General features: G+C 34.1%; 1 protein-coding gene and 1 long non-coding RNA gene across 2 annotated transcripts in view; one reads left to right on the top strand and one right to left on the bottom strand.

Annotated features, from left to right (window-relative positions):
• The window catches only part of LOC107741980 (neurocalcin-delta A), a 35,851-nt gene that overhangs the window by 19,221 nt on the left and 11,249 nt on the right, over positions 1-5,381 (top strand). The gene's annotated exons all lie outside the window — the stretch shown is intronic.
• LOC107741981 (uncharacterized) overlaps positions 4,930-5,381 on the bottom strand; it is a 21,690-nt gene continuing 21,238 nt past the window's right edge. The window contains exon 4 of the long non-coding RNA XR_001640261.1: positions 4,930-5,007. This is a non-coding gene — a long non-coding RNA (uncharacterized LOC107741981). The remainder of the gene's footprint in view (positions 5,008-5,381) is intronic.

The following is a 5,381-nucleotide window of genomic DNA, read 5'->3' as shown; positions in this document are numbered from 1 at the left end:
TTTTTTTACATTTTAATCTGGACTACAACATGCCCTAGATATTGTTTGAAAGTGTTTTGATTCTTTATTGTTCGGTCACACTTTACATTAGGGCTTCATTAGTTAACATTAGCTTTTGCTCATTGTGAATGTTAATGCATTAACTAAGGTTAACTAATGAGGTCTTATTGTAAAGTGATACCTATTGGTCTTTATAGTTCTTTTGCACTTTAATCTGTGTAAAACTTTTAACTTTGTACATTTTTCTGTATTGCTTTATTGCATTTAAATGTTCAGTTATTTTTGTTATAAGAAAAAAGTTATTAAACCTGTTATACTGTATTATGACAGCACTTTTTTAAAACTAAATTTCAATATCGTGATAATACCGTATACCGTGATAAAAGCATTAGCAATTAATCGCAACATGAAAATTTGATACCGGCATATCCCTACTGAAAATCTGACCTTGATCAATTATATAAATACTCATGGAAGGAATTGCAGCCAGCTCCTAGACTGGTTGTGTGTAGTAATGGTTAATGAGGGCAAAGCCTGCACTGCTGGAAAGCACTGTGACACAGGATGAGTACTGGTTCCACTTTACATCCACACAACTGGATGATTCGCCTGCAGAAGTTCTTGCGGTTTTATCTGTATGTTGTCTTACAGGTTGTGCTGATATGATTTTGCAGACAGTACTAATAAAGAGAGATAATTTAGCTAGGGATGCACCAAAATGAAAATTCTGGGCCGAACCAGAAAATTCTGGACCGACTTGGCTGAAAACCGAAATGGAAAATGCTTTATGTAATAATTATAATAATAATTAGAGATGCACCGATTGCAATTTTCTTGGCCGATTCCGATATTTTTGTAAGTGTGACCTGCCGATGCCGATTTTTGTCGATTCAGATTTTCTATAATTGACAGTAAATATTCAAATTTCAATGCAAAAAATGTATTTGCATAATAAAAGAAACATTACAATTCCCCCAATCTGGACTAAGTTACAGATGTTCTCTCACTTAACTCTCAAAATAAAGTGCTCTGTGACCAGAAAGAGGTAGAAATGAGTTGCTGTTTATAACAAAACAGATGTCATTTCCCACTATGCTCATAAATTATATTATAAAGAAATATAAAATTCCTAACCTTATTAAATGTAATTTTTCACATCAAATTTGTACATTGTTTCAATGAATTCAGTTAGAATAATAAGAAACTGTAGTTGAGTTACCATTCAAATGAAATCAGTATCTCCATCTTTTTTCACTGCAGGAAACACAGAAGCTGCATCTGAAGTGGCATTAGATGTATTACACAGACTGTTTGATGAAGCTGAGGTGCCATGAATGCATTTACACTGCAAATGCATTTCAAATGCATAAATAATTGTATAACATATTAATGTTTTACAAATTTTCAAACATATGTTGTGAAAAATGCAGTGATACTTTTAAATATGACCAAACCACCAGTAGGTGGCGGCAAATTACTGTTTTAAACCTTGATCAGTCATATCGCATTTAAGATCCTATCAAGTTATTTCAAGAATCGGTTTTCAGTGTTCATTAATTATCTGCTGTTCAATAAAAAGACCGCTCATCTGAGTATATGTGTAAACTCTTCAATGAGATATAGTACTGGACATGAGTGAAATGAACCATGTACAAGAGATTGAAATTGCTGTACTATGTTCCTCTACTGCAGTGACTGCAGTGATGGAAGATGAATGTGAGAACAATAAATAATTTGAAAGGCTAGAAGATTAAAGGTGACTACACCAGTAAGGTTAACATCACAACAGATCATTGTCACCCTTGGTCATGTCACCCAGACGATTCAGGAGGAGAAACTAAATATGGGAGATTTAGGACAGCTTTGCACTCATGCCAGAATAGGTCAGGATATACTGTGAACAAGAAATTGTTTCCTTTCAAGAGAGAATGGTTTCCTCTTTAACCTCTGGTGTTTTGCAGTTTCCTTCTGATCACACAAATCAGACAGCACTGTTTAAGTTCTGTCCATGTCATCAACAATTGAGACATTTAAAAAAAAAAAAAATAGTAATATCTGCTATGAGAGGTAGTAATTTTCTAGTTCTCCATAGCTCAAGGTCCCCACGGTCATGGAAATTTGGAAAATATCAAGGAAGATTGGAAATATCATATAAATGTTACGTTTTCTAGTTATGCTAAAATATTTATTTGGTTTCTGCAAAAAAAAATTCAGTTTAAATTTGTATTTAGCTTTACTTTATTTCAGTTTTAGTAATTTTAGTACGTCATCTTCAGTTTGAACATTTCAGTTGAAAATTTAAGTTTTTCTAATATTTATTTTAAATATCTAATATTTGTTTTATTTAATTTAAGCTTTTTTCAAAACAATTTTAAATTAAGTTAATTAACAATAAAACACTAGTGCCCTGCTAGATATTTTTGCCTTTTCTTGGCTAATTCTTGTCAGCTAAGATCCAGCTAAGATCTGTTTCTGCTCTACTGTGGAAGTAAAAGGTTGAGGTGTGATTAAGGCTAAGCAACGAGCTGCCTGAGATGTCTTTTCCCCAAACATTTTACTGGCTAATGATTTGTAGATTACGTTTGCTTGCGCTGGATCACAAGCAAAGTGAACTATGGGTAGGAACGATCAGAAATGTAATAGTTTACCTGTGCAACACTGTCACTGTGCAATTAGTCTCATCTCTCTAAAATATCTGAAATTCAGATATTTTAGGGAAATCCGTTTAGAGCAGCAGTGTTCCGTCTAGAGATGCAAACATCTGTAGTCTCATTGATTTGTTTTCTCTCTGCTAACCAATGCTGCATGGAGTGTCTGTTTCCATAGCAACATGGCAAGAGGTCACAGAGATTCTTTATTGTACATGAAGACAGCATTGCTAACTGCGTTGTAATTAAGCCCCAGTCTGTCCTCTGTGTTTAAATTGATGTTCAGTTTAATCAGGAGGGTTAATGCTGGATACTTAATGCATGCCTGTCAGCCATGACACCTCTTAGCTGAAAACTATTTCTCAGCACATGACATGTATAAAAAGAATGTTGTAAATGTAGTTCATAGCTAATCCAGTGTGACCTCAGCATCTGCTTTCCTTGTCAATTTGAAGTTAAAGATAGATTAAACGCATATGACACTATAAATATTCAGTTGCAGAGATACAGTCGACCGTTTCAGTCTTGTCACATGAAAGAGTTCAGAACACAGAGTCCAAAGAAGAAGCCCTTGAGTTGTTGTTCTGTGTTTACTGCTAATGGCCTCTATCATTAGACTGAATGGCCAGTTTACTGGGCCAATACGGGATTTGGTTCTTGTCTACTGTTATATGTAGTCAAAGAACAAATTGGTTATTCTGATTCTATCCTCATCTGGTTCCAGTCCTTCCATTTGCTTTTAATCTTGTTCTATGTTCAATGTTTAAATAGCATGAAGTACAAATATTGTATGTCAAATGAAAATGTGTGTCTGGGTTTTGCCTGAAGGGGGTTAGTGATGTATTTTACAAAGCATCCTTTTGTTCCCTGTCGTAAACGTCAGTACCTGGCATTTATTTCTGGTTCTAGAAGTTACTCAATACTGTGAAATTCATAATTATACAAAATGTAATATTTGTAAATATTTTTAAATTTTCAAATAACTGTTTTCTGTTTTTAATGTTTTATAAATGTAATTTATTCCTGTTGCTTTACTCCAGTCTTTGGTGTCACATGATCCTTCAGAAATCATTCTAATATGCTGATTTGGTGCTCAAGCAACATTTCTTATCACAGTTGAATATGGTTATGCTGCTAAATATTTTTGTTGAAACTGATACACGTTTTTGTTTGTTTGTGTAAAAGTCTTTACTGTGACTTTTGAGTCAATTGAGTGCAAAAATAAAGTACTTTAAAAAGTCTTTCTTACATGTGAAATAATCAGGCAATATTTGTTGTTACGTGTCATTGTGTTACCAAATAATAGGTTGGTGTGCAACAGTCAATAAATAATAGTTTAAATAGCATAGCATTGTCAAAGCCACAGCACAAACAGGCACGTAAAAGCTTGTGTACAGTGCTCCCGTTTTTTATTATCTTTCTTTCCTCAGTATTTTCCTTTCACTGACTATTTTGTCGAATAATTAAAAAGGAAAACAGCCAAAAATGTATATCATACACTGTATCTGTACAACAGTCTTACTGTTTTAAAGATTTATATTTTCTTAATTCACATTTTGTGTAAAGCTGAGTTAGGGTGTATTCACACCAGGAAAGTCCGCTAGTTCACTTGCTTTGGTCCGGACCAAATGCAATGTAGATTTTTTTTAAAAATTTTTATATGGTGCGGTTCGCTTTTTTTTGCAAGTGAACCAGAAATTGTAAACAAAATCACACGTGTGCTAAGGTCATCCATTCATTGGACAGAAATTATCAAGCAGGGAAAAACAGGAAGTGCAAAAACAGGCTAATCATGGAGATCTTTCGTAGTGCATGTAGTGATTTTTATTCTTTTACTGATTTGGTATTATCAGATACTAACGCAATATGAAGAAACTTATGAGCATCATATGAGACAATGTCATAGGATGTTGTAATTACAACTTGCCGAAAATAAAATCTATAGATATAAAATACTTAAAGCATATCACAATGTTAGTTTAAACATTTAACCTATATAAATGTGCGCTATTAGGTGCATATCCAATCGTTTGTGCGGAGAGTGGAAGCTGAAGCGCGCTTCAGGACATCAGTGGAAACAAATTAAATAAGCTGTAATTGTTGCTCATAAAGGTAAGTATAATACATCATTCATAACTGTAAAGGGTCTGTTTTTATTTGTGTGCATTCACAATATCAAGAAAACGTTGTGTTTTTCTAAAATAAAGAAAACTAATAGGATGCCCCTATTATGGGAAATGAAAGGTACATATTTTGGTTTCGGGAGTCCCCAATAGCATGCAAGGTCAAAAAACACTTTCATTGTCTTATAATACGCATTTATTTTTTAACTTACTTGTTCAACGACTCCCAAACCCCTCTTTTGCGTGACGTTAATCTGCGGTGATTGGTTCGATTGGTCTCATTTTCATTTCATCACGCCTGTAATGCCTGATAAAGCAGCTTTTGTGCAGTGCTGCTGTGTAAAGCGTTACCGGGGAAACAGCTATTTTTCCATATGCTCCAAAAGCGTGGCACCTAGTGGCAATGAATTTGCATTTACATTCAACCAACACGAAAAGACCAAAAAGTGGGCAGGCAATATGCTAATGCTTCATGTTGACGTCAATATGAAACGCTTGGGATTCGTTTTAAAAACGATTTGTTTCAATGATTCAAAGTCAACTCTTTCTTTAGAGAGACAATAACTTTATACACGGTGCACTTTCAGATTTAAAACTTGGCAGGATGTTT

This window comes from Sinocyclocheilus rhinocerous, unplaced genomic scaffold, assembly GCF_001515625.1.
Source record: "Sinocyclocheilus rhinocerous isolate Xijiao unplaced genomic scaffold, SAMN03320098_v1.1 scaffold2451, whole genome shotgun sequence".
NCBI classification, from domain to species: Eukaryota; Metazoa; Chordata; class Actinopteri; order Cypriniformes; family Cyprinidae; genus Sinocyclocheilus; species Sinocyclocheilus rhinocerous.
The sequence above is the reverse complement of the archived record's forward strand: the minus strand, read 5'-3'. Positions and strand labels throughout refer to the sequence as shown.